The following is a 21,140-nucleotide window of genomic DNA, read 5'->3' as shown; positions in this document are numbered from 1 at the left end:
TTGTAGAAGTTATTAAAGGAATAATAACTGTTTCTTAAAATTGATGCAGACAATTTTTATTTTGCATAGAGATCCGCAGTCTATTAATGATGTTTAGGACCATCCATTTGGTGATATATTTTTGAGTGTTTCTTATTTAAATTTTAAGAGAAACACGAATGAAATTGTGTTCCGTACTCATTGTAAACACGTTGCGATATTCACGTTTCCTGCGATGGCCTGTCGATTATTTTTAGTTGAATTATATTATGCATTGTCTGCCGGGATATCGATAATATGAAATTAACATTGTGACGTCCACGTTCGCCTGTAGACATTTGCTCTATTTCTGATTCGCAACTGAGGGATGCAATCTTAACAACCCTTACGACAATGGGGCTGCACATTGAACGTGGGCACAATGAACAAGATACGATCTTATCTGTACTCTGCTATTTATGTTTATCGCAAATGAAATGTTTTACACGTTTGTTGATGCATTCAACGCAAATTCAGACTAGTTTTTTTAAAAGGCAGATAGCACGAGCAAGTAAACCAGTGCAATAAAACAATAATGAACATATGATCATTTTTTTCTATATTGTGTTATCGAACAATATGAAACGTGCACTTTGTGAAAGACACTCGTAGGACAATATAAATTTGTATCCCATGTAACAATAGTTTGTGAATCTGTATGCGGATTAAAGTTAGGAGGATGTTAGTAAAGGATTCAAATTAAGGTCAAAAAGTATGTAAACAAAAATTGATACGTAAGGGTTTGATCTAGTTACGTTTGCCATGAAATCGTCAAAAGCATCCCCCATGCAAGGGTTGCAGTCCAATCCATCGTGTAAACGTTTTCTTTTTTTTATAAAATATGGAAAAAATATCCTCGCAGAGAAAAGTTAAATTTCCTGAAAATCGTGGTAACTGCACAAAATTGGAGTCAAAGCGTCGCACAATCGAGGAATTTGTTTTCCGGGGATGGGGGGAACAATGGGGTTGAGACGATCGGTAACCGAGACGATAAGTTCGAAACGAGATTTCGATGATTGAACGTCTCCCGTTCGCGATCGTAAAACAATACTTCAGCGTCCCCGGTAGAGGCGTAATAATAACGAGGCGGGCGAGTTCCTTTTTCATTTCGCTGTACACAATTACCGCCATGAAATTTACGGGCACGATAAAAGGCGGGGTTGGAAGAGGCATGGGCGTCGTCGTCGTCGTCGTCGCCGGGATTCCAGGCCGAGGAAACCGTTGCAGCTGCGGGAGACGTTCCCGGTGAGTTTATTTTTCAATGTCCGACCGTATCGCGAAATAATAACGCCACGAGGCGATATAATGGAGTCCGGTCTGACCGATACACAGGATTAGCTCGGTAATAAAAGTTCGAGCCACCGAGGGAACCGTGAAACGGCTTTTATTAGTCTGATAGACCACCGTTTGCCCGGTCTGCGACGGAACCCCGAGAGTCTCCGAGTCTAATTGACCTCCTTCCGAAAGTGGAGACTCCGCTGAAAGTGCCATCTTGGTAAATAAATTTCGTTGAACAAGCGGACGACGAGTGGGGGGACGAAAAGATTATCGTAGGGTTCAAGCCCGAGAACTGTTTGTCGACATCCTGTCACCGGCGTTGAAACGGTTCTAATTTTGGGCAATGGATTTGGCGAACCTGCCAAGGAATCGTAATTTATTCATCTGTTTTGCTTTTTTCGACAGCTTTCACGAAATTTGCCGATTCTTTCGCGAGGAATTTAGAAAACCAGGTCGAAAATTGATCGAATGCAGGGTAAGACTTTTTGCTGAGGCTTTTAGAGACGATCTTAGAAACGGAACGGTACATCGCGTTGTTAGCTTCTTATAAATAATTTTGCTTTCTTGGACAGCTTTCGCGAAATTTGCCGATTCTTTCGCGAGGAGTTTAGAAAACCAGGTCGAAAATTGGTCGAATGCAGGGTAAGACTTTTTGCTGAGGCTTTTAGAGACGATCTTAGAAACGGAACGGTACATCGCGTTGTTACCTTCTTATAAATAATTTTGCTTTCTTGGACAGCTTTCGCGAAATTTGCCGATTCTTTCGCGAGGAGTTTAGAAAACCAGGTCGAAAATTGATCGAATGCAAGGTAAGACTTTTTGCTGAGGCTTTTAGAGACGATTTTAGGAACGGAACGGTACATCGCGTTGTTATCCTTTTATAAATAATTTTACACGAATCTACGGTCGCAAAGCACCGAAATAACCACTCCAGAATTATCTATCTGCAATTTTATTCAGATCGATGGAACAAAAGGTCCGACAAGAACACCTTGAAGAAGGTAATCCATAAAACCGAGCGACGAGTTTTCCAGAAGGAAAGTCTCCCCGATCGAACCGAGGACACCGTCGCCGCAGAGAATTATCTGCCGGAATTATTCCGAGGGATCGAGCCGACATAATTTCGCCGATTGAATTTTCCATTGTCGGTCCGAGCGAATCATTCGAGGCGACCGGTTTAGGGATGATCCGCGTCGGAGCCTGTTGATCCTTCCTTTGCCTCAAAAAATTACATTCCTTACGGCACTTTACCCCCCGAACCCACAAACCACCCTCTTCGATGGTGAATCGATACTTTTATTTATTCTCCCCCTCCTTTCCCACTGCCTGAGGAAACATTTACTTTCGATGATTATTGTATGATATTTTACCAAGAAGTTAGGACAAGTTTGAATTTTCTAATTTTCCGAGGTCAGCGCGAGTGTACCCCAGCAACAATACCGTCAAGATTATTCATACACCCCCAGGGGTTCATTTGTCGCGGAGCCCACGCGTCGCTATGCAGGCATCAGCATACGGGACGGCCGCGCCATAATCGAGTTCCTCGGTGGGATTTAAAAATACGCTTCCGTAACGGCAAGTGTTCCGGCGCCGAAGATCGGATTACAACGGCGCCTCCATCAGAAAGTTCGCCTCTCGGAGGGAGCCCGGAATGTTTCTTGTTCACTATTGTTGGCCCATCCCCGCGTTGACCCGGTAAAAGTAAACTCTCCTCGCGAGCCCCGTAGTCTCTTTCAGTTTCCCTTTAATGATTATTATTCCTGCTTTAAGGGCGCGCGGGCCAGGCGCCTGCTACGCCTTTCTGGAAATTCGAAGTAGTTCCTCCCTTATGAAACAGCCGCGGCTTATTTAACTTCTCGAAGGAAACTTAGGATTCTCATTTAACCCTGCGGTGCCGCGGCAGCGTGCAGGAAGCCCCGGGACCGTCTTCGCCCGCGAATTTACAACGGAGGTCTGCTGCGCTGGTTCGAAAGCTGTTTGAACGTCCAGCGTAATTTCCTTGTCGGCGGGATAATTGCATTACGAGCGGACCCTTCCGGGTCTCGTTCGGAACGAGCTCGGCGCAGATTCTTAACCTGGACCTGTTGTTCGACAAGCAACCGTAACCAGGCCGCCTGGAATCGAGCGAGATTCGCCTACCTTCGCTCGGACACGCGTGCTCCCCACCGGGTACGCTCACGTCTCATTCGTTACTATTTTTTTTTTCTTGAATTGATATTTGTGTCAATTTATTGGCGAGATTTTTCTGATTAAAATGAGTCCAAACACGACACGGTTCGCACCACATTTGCCCGCGCAATGCACGATTCGGTAGAATCTCTGCTATCCGAACCGGTATTTAAATTTTCCGAACAATGTAATCTAAAGCGGTCTATATTTCACAAGTTAATAAACATTTCATGCAACACCGTAGCTGGACAGCTGTTCTATTCTCCAAAAGCTCCTGTTTCACTGATTAGTTCGGATAACGGAGGTTCTACTATACCGTGGATTAAACGAGTAAACACGATCCAAACTGTGTCGTGTCTGGTATCATTTTAATCGGAAGAATGTCACCAATGTGTTGACGCATGTTTCGTAAAGAAATAATTAAAAACAGAATTTTCGTTGTTGCAATGGGTCGAAGAACAGTGTCCGACGTGATTGGCGTTTCGGTGCCGACGTTTTTACGTATGTCGAGGCATTAGTGTCCATCTATTCGGTTCATCCAGCGAGCATTAGTCAGCCGGGAACATAACTGTCAGGACAATGGGCTCATTCGGGTCAGAGGTTGATCCGTGGCGTCTTCCGCAACGAAACGCTGACGGTCAAGAGGCTGGAACGGCTCTTCCAGGGGAAAAGGAAGCGTTCCCCGTGTCCTCGAGGATGTTTTTCATGAACGGGACAGCACGGGGCGGAAAAGGAGGAGAAGCGGGACTGCGAGAAGGGCGCGCAGGGAACAGGGCGGAGTCCCGGTCGATATCAACGCGAGTGAGCGTTCTCTCTCTCTGTCTCACACACCCTCTCTCGTTCTCTCTCTCTCTCTCTTCCGTGCTCCTGCGGGAACGGACACGAAAATTAGATCGTCGTCTGCCGCTTATGAAAACAACCCCGTAAAGCAGCTCGGGGACCTTGCGATGGGTAATCAAGCCGCTCGACCGCGTTCGGATCGCGTCCGCTCGAAATGGACGATCCTGCTTCCTGCTCCAACGCTCCTCCATCTTTGCCACTTAAACGGCCATTCATTTCGGGACATTTTTTCACAAAAATACCATTCAACATATTAATCTAAAATTTCTGTGGGTCTCCCAAGCAATATTTTCAACGTATGTTCAATTTTCAAGTAAAAATAATGTACCGGCTCGAAGTTTTACAGCCAATCTATGAGAGTGCTTCAAAGAAGTTTGTCTTCTTGGTAATCATAATAGAAAAAATTGTACCCGTCCAAAAGGAAAAAGAACAAATGATTTTTTAATCTCTATATATGTAGTTGGCACCAAAATAGACAAATTGACGCCCGCTGCAATACGAAAATTTAATGTTTCTACGAGTTAAAATGTACCATGCGTGAATGCCGTATCAATTTAGTCTATATTTTAAAGATGAATGATCTAAATAAATAACAGGATAAAGAATAAATGGTCCCAAGACACAGTACGACAGCACAAAGAATAAATAATAAATAAATAAGAATGTCCTGCACATTATTCTATCACTTGTAGGCATCGCGAAAGATTTTATTTTATTCTTATTCCATCTTACCCTACTTTTTCCACCTCCGTCTCTACCCTAATGATTTTTCCACCACTGTGCCAATTTAACAGCGAGGTGCAAACGAAGTTAAGAAGATGAGGGGCGGATGACGGTAGAGGAGTGCTCGCGAAGTTCAAAAAATCATTCCCTTTTTGCGGAAATTGGGGTCGAGCAGGCCGAAAAAGAAGCTCGGATAAAACCTTGGAACTGCTTCCCTTAATTGGAGATTCACTGGGTCAAGAACGAAACGAGAAGTTGGTCGTAATTGTTTGAAATACGCCACCCGTGTGCTGGAAGAACGTTGAAGAATCTTCCTCGACGATCCCGAATTTATCTGGATCGCTCGTCCCGCCGGTTATGAAACGGCGGGCGTCGTCACGGCCTCATGGATTTCAAGCAGGGCACCTTACTTTTTCATCCGCGTCGCCTCTCCGGAATTCATCGCGACGCCCACCTGGTGACCCACTCCTTTCCTCGTTTTCCTGAACCGTCTTAATATCGATCTCGGTCCCTGAAACGGTTGGGATGAATCTTTACTCCGATTTGTTGTCGTGGACAGCCGAAACTTCCGAAACACCGGCACACCTCTCGTTCAAAACTCGTCGAAAAGAGTAAAAAAAAATGGTTCATCAATTTTTAAGGTGTCATTGCAAACAGAACGCTTCAATCTTTAAGCCCGCGGTCGTTTCAGTCTGGAAATAAATTTTGCCAAGTTTTCACGGGCGTTCGAATGTATTGCATTTCCGAGAAAAAACGCGTCTTCGGTTTCTCGCCGGGTACATCGTGAAACAAAATCTCGGAATAAAATGAACGACGGATTACGAAACTAGGGGATCCTAGCTTTAAGTCAAGTCCAAATTTATTGCCGTACCATTATTTTTTACGAAGTTATTACAGTTTAAGTGTAGGCAATTTTTTGAGGATCGGGTATGTTCAGATACTTCTTGGATCCATGTGGAAACTAAAATAGGAAGAAGATAATAGCTGGAAATTTCGGTTCTTTGTGTTCGGGATAAAGGTTCGTTGTAACTGTTTTAATTGGAACCTTTATGTAACAGATGCCAACAGTTATTTTCGGAACCGTTTCGATCCCTGGCCGCAATTTTCACGAGGAATCGTAACGGGGCGAGATAAATTGCAACTACCCGCTGCGGGCTCTTCAGGGACCGAGGATCCCCTCTTCCGTCATCCGCCATGTCAAATCGAGCGAACCTTTCAAAGAAGGTTTACGATCCACCCGTGAAAAATCTAGGGACTCGTGGAGAATCGGTGCGAAGAGATCGAGAGATCTCTTGGACCAGTAAATTGCTGCGAAAGAACTATAAAATTTCGTCAAATATCTCGTGATCCTACACCCCTCTTACAAAATTACTTTGCTTACTCATCTATTGTATTGTATAATAATGTGCTAGTTTTTTTCCAAATCGGTTTGCTGATCGAAATATCTAATTGAAATTTTGGGGACGGTAAATTTGCAATGCACAGTTGCAGCACTCTTGCAGGATTAAACTCGTTCCATTAGTAATGAATTGTGTAACCTTTGGTGGGGTAGAATCCATTAAATCCAGTAGCGTTTATGCATGTAGCACACTAAATTCCCTGCAGTTGGGAATATTGTTTCGGGCGCGATTATTTCGGAGCAATTATTCTCCTACCGGTAAGATCACAAGCGATCCTTGGCTTTCAATTAAAACAGGTTAGATCCTCGACGATGGTTATTGTGTAAATTAAAATACACCACCCGTAGGATACAGTTATCCTCAACCATTACGCAAATGCTAATTCTCGAGCGCCCTTTCATCTACATTCCAAATCAAACGAAATGACATTTAAAGTGCTACAAAATCTTGTTGGTACAATATTTTTCAAATATTTGCATGTTTCAGAAATAATTAGTTTTATAAATCAAATCGGAAATTGATTCGTCTAAAACTGATTAGTCCAAATTTATTTATACCATGTGCAATTTTTATTTAATCAATTCCCATCAGGGCATCTTTGTAATTGAAGATATTGATACAAAAACCGAGTTGAAGACTGGCATATTTTCATATATTGCCATTGTCGGTACGTTTGGTGCAAGAATTAAACAATTCTCCAAATCTGGAGTCTTCAATTTCGATAATAGTAAAATATTAAAACCCGTTGATTTTACCAGCGCAGCGATGATGCGCTCAGTCATCTTTCCGGCGACGCATAAAATGTTTATCCCGCAGCCCTGCGGACTATTCATAAGTAATGACGATAACTCAGGTACCTGTCGCATAATTCGCGTATAATCAGCGCATTAGACGAGCAGGCAGATAAGGCAGGAGAGCATGAACCGCGAGGCTGGGAGATCTTAATTGACGCCATGCATCACCGAAAAGAAGATTGAGGTTCCCGGGGGTTGTGAGAGGGGAGGGGGGCCAGACTTTGGGCGGATTTGCATTGAACGGGGCCGGGGACGATATTCACTTTTATCGCGGTTCGTTTACGTCGAAGAGCATCGCGATTACATTAGTTTCGTTAGGAGGGCACCGGGTATACGGGCGGGTGGAGAGGGTCGCGCGGTTTGCATTCCGGCCCTCGTAAACCGGTAAGCCGCGCATAAAAAGAGCATAAATGAATGCTTAACGTTCTGCGTGGAGCGTGGCGTCCCCGCTATTTGGGTCGGGATTTAGCGCGTCTTCGAAACGCGACCGTGCACTATTCCGGGGTGAATTTCACCCCCGCGCTTGAACTACATGGGGATGTCTTTTTCGGTTACGACCCGAGCGAGTTGCCCCGCCAGCTCGAGAACGTTTTGTTCAGAAAATGGAAAAACCACCGGAAATATGTTCAGAACAGGACGCTCGAACCGAAGCAGGTCCTTCAGGTCCAGAAAAATGTTGACAGGATCTAGTTTCACCCGCGCTTGAATCACACAATCCACGTCATGATTATTTAGAAAATAGGAAAGTCGGTGAATTATACGTCCCGAAAACGATGTTCCTCAACAGGCAAGGAAGATCCTTTCAGGTTCATCCAGGGAAATTCTTACAGGATTCGCGGGGTCTGTCAAAGTGACCCGATAACTAACAAATTCCGCGGGAGGATTCGCCGAAGGATTTCAAACGAAAGTTCCGAGGGCCTCTCAAGGTCCTCCAAGCTTCTTTAAGACCCTTCAAAGGATAGCTCAAGGCAGCGTCTGAAATTCTTCAAAGGATCATTCGAGGATACTTCAGGATCTACACAGTCCCCCGAAGATTACTCGGGGTTCCTGTAGGTTCTCGTAGGACTCCCAAGGTTCATTCTTCAAAATCGAAAGCAGTTTTCTCCAAAATCCAATGGGGTCCTTTGATCTTCACTGAATTAAAAATTTTACGTAATGCTAAACCGATAAATGTAATGCTAACATAGTATATTGCCATTCAGGAGTAAAGCAGAGGGAATACGCGGCCATTATTAATTCATAAAGTTGTACTACGAGTGTAGTGCTATTAGAGTTCACGGAACGACTAAATTCGTTACAACGAGCAGTTGAAACTACTCTAGAGCAATTTGATTGTCCTGCTATCTCTGACCAAGCCGAATCGACTAGAATTTATTAACGGAATACGGTTTCATATGTGCGGAATAAAGTGAAATATTACGAAAGCATTTATTAAACATGCAAATGTATTCGTGGCTCTCACCATTAGCCTATTTTTTAAATAAAAATAGTCACCATCTTTTAACGTTGCTGCGAGTGTGCATCAAGTCATCATTCATTTCAACCTATTCCATTTAACATCTGAAAATATTAAGATTAGCATCAACGCAAAATAAAAAATGAATGGCTCCTTCCGAGCCTAATTAATTCACATTACTGAATACTGTATAAGTTCGATCAATTTCATATGCATAAGATAAAGAAAAATTACATAATAAATATATTCCGGCTTTGGAGTTGAAATAGCGTAAATAGTTAAAAGGGCTAACGCATGGATAATTGACGAAGAAAGGGTCACGAAATTAATTTCTACTCCCGAGAATTTCATACCGAGACGAAAATTTATCCGGAGCATTTCGAAAGTTTATGTTCACTGCAACAAAAAGTTTTCCCAGCATGCGCGCGATCAACTCCTGGCCGATGCAGCTGCGAGGTCGCGCAATCATCTCGAATGTCTTTTCCCGATAACCTCGCGAGCGTCTTGCACGATAAAACTAGCTCCACGGCGAATGGAAATTCGTTGGGATATCGCGTGCAATCCGCGTCGATGTTATCACGGCTCGAACAATAATCACGATACGATTCCCCTGAATTTTGATGCCCGCCGATCCTGATGCACGTCCTGTTTCCGCTTCGTTACGCTCCCGACGTTCCACGAAACGATCCTGTTCTCGATAGCCGCTGTGGTACGCGACGGAAAATCGCAGACCGAATCTCGCGCAGATTTGAATCAGAAACGCGACGAAACGTTTACCAAACAAGCGCAATGGAAAACACGATGAATGATATTTTTAGACGTATCCTCTGCATTCTCATTGAATTCCGTCCCCGGATATATTTTCCCAAGAATGTTCCTTATGAAAGGCAATTTTTGTCTAGACAGCACATTTCCGATTTAGTTATGACGATATGTGCAACAATCCCATCGTTAGGTAACAATATTAAGTACTCCTGCTCGCGAAGGGGTGAATGGAATCATTTTAATAAAGGAGTCGATTGGTATTATATGATCAAAATGCTATCCGCTCAGAATTATATAAGTTGGAATGGGGAGGACTATTTTAAGACAACATCGTGTCTAGCAAGAATGATAATATTAAAAATAATATTCTTTGTTGTCTTTATTAGCACACTAGAAACAAAAGAAACAGAATAATGCAAGAAAATAAAATGAAGTCGTTTTTGTCAATTTTCTAACTCCTAGATAAAAATTGTAGTTAAAAGATTTGAGTTTAAAATAAGTGAAAAATTGATAGATTGTAAAGCGATTACTTTTTTCTGATAGTTTTGTAATTCTTTAATGTATTCTCCGAGCTATACTGCGCTGAAACGTTGAATATGAAAAGTTACAGCAACCCTTCGACATTTTCATCTTAGCCAACACTGTTAGCGATTAACACACCCCACGCTTGTGCATACAATTCATTCTCACGGCGGCGGCGGTGGCTGTGCGATTGTTCGTGGTAAATAACGCGGAGGACGTGAACCAGGGAAGAAGGAAGTGTATTTTCCTCGATGGGGCGGCACGTGCGAACTTCCACGCATCCCACACACGTTCCCCCTGAATGGGCTGTTTTTAATCCCGCCCTATTTCACGATCAACAGCTTCCGACCCCAGCAGGCTTTGCCATTCATCCCTTACACCGTTGATTTGTCGTAAGACCGTGAAATATACTTTCTTACCCAAGAGTAACACCGCATCAACTGGTTTCGTATTTTAGAACTCGTTCCGCTGGGTCTTTTTTAGAAATTCTATCACCTCTATCCTCAAATACTTCTTAAAATCAAAGTAATTTATCGAATAAAATAAACATTGAAAAGTTAGAATTCTCTATATATGTCGCCGAGGCATGGCCGATAAATGTCGCGGATTTATCCCCACTCGGGGTACACCCCGAGAGGGGCCAAGAAGCTCGAGAGACCTCGGTCGCCGAGAAGTATTACGTCGTGTGGATCAAAGTATCTCCTGGACGATATATGTCCCTGACTAGACCCGTGCTTTGGACATGTATCGAGTAAACACTGTTCTCCTTCAAGGTGCAATGAATATATTAGTATAAAAATTGATTTTTAAATCTGGACAAATAACTCCGTATATGGATGACACGACAGTCACTGTGTTAATGGTTCCGTTGTGTCAATATCGTGGCTCATTATTCTTCTCCGAGTTCCGTGTTTCCGGTGGTGGATAATAATACGTTGAACTGTAAACAGAGTGTCGCAAGTTTCACATCGCAGGCGAATCTGCCGTGAAATATTATACCCTCCAGTCTGTCATTACTACACTGCGCAAGTTTATGCAAGTTCGCGTGCTTCTAGGCGAGCCGAGAGGCACCAGAATTGAATAGAATTTGGATTTGAATGGCTCCGGTAGATTAAAAATAAAATCAAGCTGCTCTAACGTCCCTGCTGCAACATTGTTTGTATTCTACAATTTACTGTTCTACAATAATTTCTAGATCAGAGATTTTTGTATGTTCACTTTCACAGTACTCGTATCATTTTTAATAATGTATAATTGAGAATTTTTATTTTTCGATCAAATCGAACCCCGTTGTACCTTAGCGAACAGTGTTTTATTCTGTTGTTATATTTTATATTGTTAATCGCAAAAAACCAATGGAACACCTCTCATATTTAATACACAGCAGTGTTTCAGCGCAAGCAGTGGCCCGGAGCAACATTTCAAAATCCACTGGTTGCTAGTCAATGTTGTATACAATTTTTAGTAAATTGCGGAACGGCTGAATTTGCGATTCACGAGAGAAATGAATTAACAACTCGAAAAATGTGCTACAATAATCGGCACCATTAAGCCACCATTACGGTCGAGAAAGGTTTAGACACACTAAACTTTAGAGTGTTCTCAGGACATCGAAGATAAAGTCCCGATTACAAAAGAGTCAGCGACTTCGAGCAGCTTCCGATGAAACGACGACTCTCATCCCTCTCACAATTAGTACAACTTTGTACAAGCGAACGCTGAGCAACTTCAACGAACGAGCGAAACCTCGATCATCTAATGAGGGACCCTAACCGGTCCGAAACGAGCAAAAATGGCGGCCAGCGGGGGCCGCACGCAGCGCCACACCGGTTCGAAAAAGGGGTGACGAGGGGAGGGGTGGGGGTGTGGAGTTATGAATCCTATCGCGCCGACCTTCCGCGACCATGCAGTTTAATTATAATTGCGGAACTTGGGGAAGTTCCGTCGAATGGTAGGGCATTCATCAGCCCCTTTATCTTCCGCGGAACTCGTGCCAGGCTGTTAGGCGAACGAAGAATACCCGAAACTTTCGAATATCCCTCGGCAACTTGAAGCCCTCCCCCCGGCCCTTCGGCCCGGATTCTCATTGAAATCGACAAAAAAGGATCCTCTCGCCGAGGCTTCGGGCGGCTGTAAAAGGAAGACGGCAAGGTGGCGAGAGAAGAATCTTAAAGGTCGCGAGGTGACTTCGAAAGTGAGTAATAAAAGTTGCAGGAGAGGTCGCCCGGAGAAAGCCATGGGGTTCGCGAGGCGGGGGTGGGATTGCGCGCGAGGGGGGTGTGTCGCGGCGATAAATCATACATGACGCGGCCTTGTTTTCGATTCACCCCCAAACCCGTCTGAAATTCTCCTTCCGGACGACAGAGTATCGACGAAATTCGACGGTGCTCAAACGCACAGTCGACAAATATTTTTTTACGACGAGCTATAGAAACGTCGAATGGGTATAAAGCGTCTGGCGAAATGAAATAGTAGACACGGTTCAATCTGGAATCTCGGAATGAATTTGCGAGGCAAAGTGTTGGTGAACGAAACAATTATAGAAATGTTGCCTGAGAAAAAAAGGCGTGACTGGTTTGAGCATAAAATGGCTGCGGAAGTGATTTGCGAAAATCTTCCGTTTGGTCTTCTGGGAGCTAGCCGGAGAACAAGAGTTTCCTCTCTTTATTTTCGCGAACGTGTCCCTGGAGGTGATCCAGGGTTGACAGGGTCGTCATGCAGGACGTACTCGTCTTCAGGGTATCGAGGAGCATATTGGCGGGTCGATGCAAACGATCGTGTCGAATTGAATTCGCCTCTCTCTCTCCCTCTCTCGAGGCTGAGACTTTTATCCGCGGAGGAAGAAAAAAAGGGGACGGGACCGTGGAGAACGGAAAGCTGTTCTCGCCGCTGGCGATGATCCTTGTTGGAGTACCTCCTGGTCACTTCGGTTCCCCGAGGGCTTGTCTATCTGTGGTCACAGAATGCTTCCTTTCTCCCGTGACACGCCTAATGGTTAATGGATCAACCGGGAATCCCCTTAAGACGCGGGAGTCGGGGAGCCGGGCCGGGCCACGCCAGAGAAAATTGCTCGAGCATCGATTGTTATCGAGAAGAGACATGGGTTTCGGGATTTATTAGGGCCCGGAAGGTGGGTGGACACCACGTGTCGCACGACTGCGACGTCGGACCTCGCTGAAACGAAACCCCCGGAACACGGAACGATCGAGCTCGAAGATTGGCCGGACGAAGATCGTATCTTGATTGATTTGCGAGAGAAGTTTCGTATTGTTAACCGCGACACGTGCCGGACTTTTGTAGAATCACCTGGGAGTGCCGTGGGAAATTAGACGATTCGCCTACGTACCTTGATTCGGGGTTCTGAAGGAAATCTAGAAATTACTGTTAAGGACTGAAAATTATTATTTCTTGAATTGAAGAATGGGAGAGCCTGGAGAACCGTAATAATTAGCCTGCGGATTTTATAAGAAAACGTACAATTTGAAACAGTAGAAGGGTTAAAAGAATTTAAGGATGCCAATATTATCTGAAATTTGAATCTTCTGAAAAAAGAATCTTCTACTGTTTCTTGGAACCTTATTTCACTTGAATTTTTATTTTGCATAAAAATCCGCAGTCTGCTAATAATACTCTAAATATTTTTTCCCCGTGTTCTAACTCCTGCCTAGCCGGGACCTGCAGATAAATCGGACCCGAAACGTGATTTATAATTAGTTAATAACATTGATTGCAAGCATGGTTCTTTTTCTGACTAAAGACAGGAAGATGGAGAGTTGATTAAACTTTCATCGTAGTTTGCGCTTCATTGGACTCGACGCAGCAGTGGGCGCCATAAATGTCTAGTTATCGCATAATATTAGCGAGCTGATTCGAAATAGGGATACCGGTAATTGACGTATTAGCATCACACCGGTTGGAGTTAGGTTCTAAGCGGATTTCAGGAACCGGCCGAAACCAGTACAAAGCGTCCCAGATCCGGCGTTGTCGGCAACGCTCATGTAGCCGCATGATTGCCCGTGCAGAAGACCACGGGATGGACGAGTCGCTTCTTAAATAAATGCTTCCGTCGACGTAATGGCTCGCAATCAGACGTTCGTCAGTGTAACACGTGTATCTTTTGCATTTTCATTGAATCGCGTCCCTTTTTCGAACAATGTTCCATATAAATATGAATCTTCTTTTCTGAAGACACGTTTTCTATTCATTCTGATCTGCAATAGTCCAATATTGTGTCAATAATGTAATGTATTCTACATATTCTGTATATTCTATCTCTTCTGTATATTCTCTAACATATTCTAATATATTCTGAATTATTCTAAGTCATCTAAACAATCGAAACAAAATACAGTGAATTCTCGGTACATGTCAACATGCACGGATCTCACCAGCGACATATATCGTCCAGGAGACATACCCCGAGCCGTGTTATGTTCACACTCCTCGGCGTCTGAGGCCTCTCGAGCTTCGTGGCCCTTCACGCAGTATACTCCGCGGTAGTGGGGATAATTCCGCGACGTTTATCATCCAGACCTTGGCGACATATACAGAGAAATCACTGTAGTATGAATCATTAGAACTATATATTCCCCACAAGCATTGTTACTTAAGAGCAATGTTTCTACACAAAATACACCCACTTCAAAAAATTCCTCAACACTTCAAGTACAGAAATGCCGGCCACGACTCATCCTGCGAAGGTCTAGAAGGCCTCCAAGGAGCAGAACTCTTAAACCAGCCTATCCTGTTTTCGTCTAATCATCAGCCGCCGCTATCCCGAGGCAGATGCAATTAATACCGTAGCGTCGAAGCGTGAAATTTCGTTGGCTCAGCGTCGGCGGTGGCTTTTATTCGCTGCCCTTTTGGATAGCTATCCGGAGACTCGTACAGCCGTCCGGATCCCCGGTTTTCCCTTTGTGGAAAGGTCCTCGTCAGCTCTAAATGCAAGCGTGGATCCGGCCCGAGGAAACCCGAGGCCGCTGCGTCTTGGTATCGTCGATCGTATCTTATCACTCTGCCCCCCCCCCCCCGGGGTATCCACGAAATTGCCCTCCGACGAAACAACTCGTCGTAAGGATATAAAAGCCCCAGTCGGCAAGCCCGGGGAAAACCCGTTCCGCTTGTTATCGGCGAGCACGAGCCACCGGGGTTCCTGGAAGAAGAATAATTCGCCGTCGATAAGATTGCGCCCGGAGAGCTGACGAGTCCTGGATGACGTCGCCGGATAACCTACCCTCTCCTCGAAAGGTCCTTGAAATCCTGGATCCCGGCTTAACCGTCCACCCACCGCCCCGTAATTTCGTTATTTATATTAATTACCCCGACCCGGGCACCATAGCAACGCGAGCGGCTGCGAAACCGCGTTCGAACTGCATTTTATAGTATACAGGGTGATTCATGGATCGGTCCAGTTGTGGCTCGTCCTATTTCAAAATTGGGTGATCTATGAATTATATAACAGGGTGGCATGATATCGTCGATAATAGTGTCGGAGGCAAACAGAATTGAACGAGTGTTCGGTGAAACGTGATGTATAATGCAAATGGCTTTGGTTGTGCTTTTGGTACTCGATACTAATAGTATAATGCTATGACTAGAATGTTTTGCACTAACCGATTCTTTTTCATTATTCACATTCAATTACTCTGTTTCAGAAGTGGCGTGGTGTAGAGGGTTGTCAAGTTGAACCTTTCCTGCAATAAATAAAAGCAAACGCCTTACTATCATAGCGATGGCGTTTTAAAACTGTTTACATTGAAATATCTCCTGAACTATTTAGGTTAATAACTAAGTAGGTTAATACTAAATCATTCTATTTGAGAAAACGAAGTTGACCTTCATACGACCTTTACGCGTCCAGTCACGACGCGAACACGATGAAACACCCTGTATGCTCGAACAAAATTCTTCACTGTTTCCAACAAACTAACAACGATTAATCCGTTCGAAATTGGTAGTCGTCCTCGCTCGTTATCGAGAAGGAGAAATTGAAGTAGTCGAGAACCAGGAAGAAATTAAATTGAATTTACCGTGGGGCTCTTATGCTCGGAACTTTTTCCATTTTTTAAATTAGTTCCAGGATCAGATGATAAAGGAACGAGAACGAAGAGGCTTTGAGGTACACGTGTTTTCGAGCTAAGAGGACCGGAGTGTATTAAGAAGTAGACCATCTCCGGGAACGAACCGGGTAGACGAACGGACGAACACAGTTGAAAATAAGGGGAAAATTAAATTTCGTGTTCGTCGTGGAACAACAAGCCCGCGGTGCCCTCGAAACAACTTCGCCAAAGGAACAAACTGCGACATAAACGAATATATTCGAGCCCCGAGTGCCGCACAAATGCGGCCATTGTCTTCCCGGAGGACTGTTAGCTGCGATAAAACCGGGATACCCTCTGTTACGGAGTTCTCGCCAGTTTCGGTTTCCGTTCGCTTCGAAAAATCTGATCACCTTGGAAAGTTTATGTGCCCGGAAAAAAGCGTACAATCTCCTCTGGCCGTTCCACGATGCTCGCTATAAATGTCCCTGGATGACGCACAATTCCGTAAATTAGAAGTTAGATATATCTGGAATAAAATAAGAAAGTTCAAACACATTTATATTACAACCGCATAACTCCTCCGTTCACGATAACAACGGTTTAAAGAGACGACCATTTTATTTTGAGTTTGCCGAAACGTCGGAGGTGTGAACACACACGATTTCGGAGCCGGTAAATGAATTGATATACATTCGCGTAAACGTTCGCAGTATAGTAATTACCGTCGGCAAAGTGTTTCAACGGTGCAGAATCCCCAGGTGAACTATAGTCGCAAGAAAAACAGCAGGGCGTAATGCCGGGTGGCACGAATGGCTGGCGAGGGGGGACGAGGGCTGAGGGCGGGGGGAAATAATGGCCCTCGAACAAGCGGAACCGCAAAACGTCGTACACCTCGTCGAAACTCGAGTGCCCATTGTTCTCTTCAACCATCGCTTTGCCTCTCCGCGCAGAGAAAGCGAGGGTTGGAAAAGCGCGAAGGCTTTTCTTTTAAGAACGACCTTGCTCGGAGCGGCGACGATCAACCCAGGAGCCTATTTCGGGAGCACTCTCTCGCCCCGATGTCTTTCGGTTTGCGTTTGAAAAGTCGACGCGGACCTTCGAGCTTCGTTCCCGTTGGATTCTGGGTGACGGAGAAAGTTTCGGAGCTGTGAACTTATTGAATCGTCACGCCGATGTTTCCCGACTTTTTCCTTTTTAGGAAACTCCTGGAATCTTAACCTATTCCCTTGCAATTTAATTCTGAGGTTTCAGAATGAAACGCATTTGTAATTTTGCGCAATGGTCTGATTTGTATTGCAAGAATTGTATTCTACAATTTCGATTTATTGTTTTACTGATTCTACCGATTTCAACCGATTTATTCCGGATTCTTCCGATTTTAGACCGCGTCCGCGTGTCCTCGGCCATCCGTCTCGGAAAATGGCGGCTCGGAGACCCGACGATCGACGTCTTTTTATGAAACTCCTGGAACCTAACCTCTTCCCTTGCAATTTAATTCTGAGATTTCAAAACGCACTGTTTAATTTTGCCCGATGGTTTGATTTGTATTGCAAGAATTTTATTCCACAATTTCGACTTATTTTTCTACCGATTTCTACCGATTTATTCCGGATTCTTCCGATTTTAGACGGCGTCCACGTCCCCGTGTCCTCGGCCATCCGTCTCGGAAAATGGCGGCTCGGAGACCCGACGATCGACGTCTTTTTATGAAACTCCTGGAACCTAACCTCTTCCCTTGCAATTTAATTCTGAGGTTTCAAAACGCACTGTTTAATTTTGCCCGATGGTTTGATTTGTATTGCAAGAATTTTATTCCACAATTTCGACTTATTTTTTTACCGATTTCTACCGATTTATTCCGGATTCTTCCGATTTTAGACGGCGTCCACGTCCCCGTGTCCTCGGCCATCCGTCTCGGAAAATGGCGGCTCGGAGACCCGACGATCGACGCCTTTTTATGAAACTCCTGGAACCTAACCACTTCCCTTGCAATTTAATTCTGAGGTTTCAAAACGCAATGTTTAATTTTGCCCGATGGTTTGATTTGTATTGCAAGAATTGTATTCTACAATTTCGACTTATTTTTTTACCGATTCTACTGATTTCTACCGATTTATTCCGGATTCTTCCAATTTTAGACCGCGTCCCCGTGTCCTCGGCCATCCGTCTCGGAAAATGGCGGCTCGGAGAGCCGACGATCGTTCGGTAAGTCCGCGGCGCAGTGTCTTACGGATCCGTATGAAAATTAATGTTGTTACAAAGTTCCGCGATGGCGTCGTTATCCAGTCCGAGGCGTTCCGCCGGGAGTTTTTCGAAACTTTTAAACGTAAAAATGATTCAATGCCGGCCGGGAGGAAGTTCGGAAGAAGTTGCGCGGCCGATGCAATTGCAGAGGAGCCGCGGCGCGATGTTAGTGGCTATTACGTTTCCGCGTTGTTTGCCATTCCCGCGTGCGCTTGACAAGCGCAACCGACTGTGGCAATACCCAGTCAGAAATTGGAATTTCCTTTAGCCGGGTTTCATTAACGTTTTACGTCCACTCGAAACTTATTCCTCAAAGTCGGAACTGTCTGCTGGAAATTAAGACTTCCGCGTTTTATTGTCCGCCCGGCTTCAGCGTGTGGTTATCGTGAGGACCACGCTTACAGCAGTCCGCCCCTAAGTGGCCGCAAGTTTCGCGTCTGCTTTTCTTAAGTCCCGTCTGGAAATTAAACATTTTTTTCTTAGTTTCGTTCACCGGCTTACGCAATAATTCATATCTTCCTCCAACAGCGAAGCGCGTTCTTCTTGAACACCATCTCGGGCGCGTAATAGTTTCGTTTCGTGCTTTTATATTTGCTTTTAAAGGCGCAGTGAAAAGATTCTTTTCATTCTTTTATTTTATCGTCATTCTCATAAAAAAAATTATACAAGTTCTACCTGCAAGAATTTCCGGTCAAATTCTCGTCAATTTGATTAAAACCGTAAAAAAAGCTGTACAAAACTTGCAAGTGCCACGGTCTTCTAGGCGGCACGTGACGGTTAAATAAGTACCCCTTTTTGAAAGTACATATATCATAGAACTTGCAGTAATTGTTCTGCAGTAAATTCTTAAAAAATGCAGGAGTATAACAGCCCCTTGGCATGACATTCTCCCATAATTCTTCTGCATGCCGTAAACCCTAATAAGTAGATTGCTGATCTTCATACAATTTCCCATTTTCGAGGATATTTATTGCAAAACTGAATTCGTGGAAAAATCTCTTGCTGATTAAAAGATTCACTGTAGGCAACGTGAACTAAACATGTTATTATTTTTCAATAACGTAAATACTTTTTTGTATTTCATAAATGGCGTGGCGGGTAACGTGCTCGAGATATGATCGAAATTTTACATACGAGGCACATAAGCACATGATTTTAGCTGTAACGCTGTGGTTACTGATTTACGAGTCGAGAGAAGAAAAATTTCATCGTGGTTGCAAATCATTCTGTGATCGTTATTGGACCGCGGTGTGGAAAATGAAAATTTTCTGAAGCGTTACAATTTATTTCTCGTCTCAAGAATCCGAAGAAATTGAAAATAAAACAACACTGCTCTGATATCCTTCTGAAGTCTCTACAAAAGTGACGCGAGAAAATTTCGAGACTGAATTCTCGTCAAAGTCGAGAATCACAACGGTGAGTCATGGAACCTTGATCTCCCTGTCTCCGTTCACGTATCTCGAAGGTCTATCAATTTTTGACCGCAAACTGGGACCTTGCACGTTGACAGGTCCAATTCAGCTTCAATACGATCCGCAGATGCATGGAAATGTGTTGCTTCACGAATGCGACGATGCGATCATCAGAATAACCATTCGGGAGTAGGAAACCTGAACATCTCATGCGTGTTTTTTCAACAATTTCTCCTCGGACGTGGCGAACAGTAAATTTTTGAAACCTGCAATTAATAACTCACAAGACAAGGACAGATTCACATTAACAATTTCCCGACGTTCCCAATTCTACAGGAAGTTGTAACACGAGAGACTGAATGTTTCAACCGAATATCAACCGAAACATCCGTTTCAATGCTCTTCTTCAAGGATCGTTTTCACGAGATTAATCCAAGTCAACGAACTAACCCCTTAAATGAATAACTGGATCACAAGTAACCGGTTCTAATTTAATAAATTAAAAAATTCGATTAAAAAATTTCGCACATGTGCATTTTTTAAAGAAAAACAGCGCTCGAAAATTCGAGGCACGGCGGCGCGTTCCGTTTATCTGCTGCGGGCCGAAAATGTTGATTATTGACACAGTTGGGGGGAGGGTGGGGGCGGCAAAGGAACGTGTTGTTGGTGGAAAAGGCCAGGGGAGAATGCACGGTGAACAAGGGAACGTGTTATCGATGCAGCAAGAGTTGTGTCGCCACAATTCCGGCCGACTTCTGCCTCCCCCGGCTTGCAATCGTTTTAAAACTTCAATGGAGTTTTCCCCGTGTTCCTCGGTTCCGCGCCGGCTGCGGAATTTCCCGATGAACGGCTCCAGGACAATGGACGAAAACGAGATTTCGATTTGATTCCGGTCCTCGACATCCTTGTCCTTTTGTTTCCCGCTCCTTCCGTTTCAGGCTTTGACAGTTAATTTCGGGGGCTGCACGCCAGCCGCCCAGTTGGATCTAGGTCTCGTCACCCCTGATCAACCAAGATGGATAACCCCGGGGCCCCGATTCCGCCGGAAATTCCATGCATTCGTAAATAAAATCGACCGCGCTACCTCGGAACGTAAATACACACACACACCGTTCCGCGGTAAAAATTGAGAACGCGGAATAATGAACGCGAAGCGATCTTTTGTTCCCCCTTTCGACGCCCGATTTTTAACACTCCTTTGTTCCTCCTGTCAATCCGACGCGGTTCTAAATGATTTTTAACGAACGGTACACGCGTTCCACGCTTTCTGTTGTCACTGCGCGAACAATTTCTGTTTACAAAAGGAACACTCGAGCCACACGTTTCCTTGTTGTAGCGAAGATTATCTTTAAATAAATTAATGGATTCTACTTCGTGGCTGCCGTGAAAAGTCGATCGGGAATAATTAACGTTGGGAAATCGTCGACGGAGAAAGGTGGCACGGCGCGCATCGGCTTCGGGCGAGACACAAAGGCGTC

This window comes from Halictus rubicundus, chromosome 12, assembly GCF_050948215.1.
Source record: "Halictus rubicundus isolate RS-2024b chromosome 12, iyHalRubi1_principal, whole genome shotgun sequence".
In the NCBI taxonomy this organism is placed as follows: Eukaryota; Metazoa; Arthropoda; class Insecta; order Hymenoptera; family Halictidae; genus Halictus; species Halictus rubicundus.
This window is presented reverse-complemented; position numbering follows the sequence as displayed.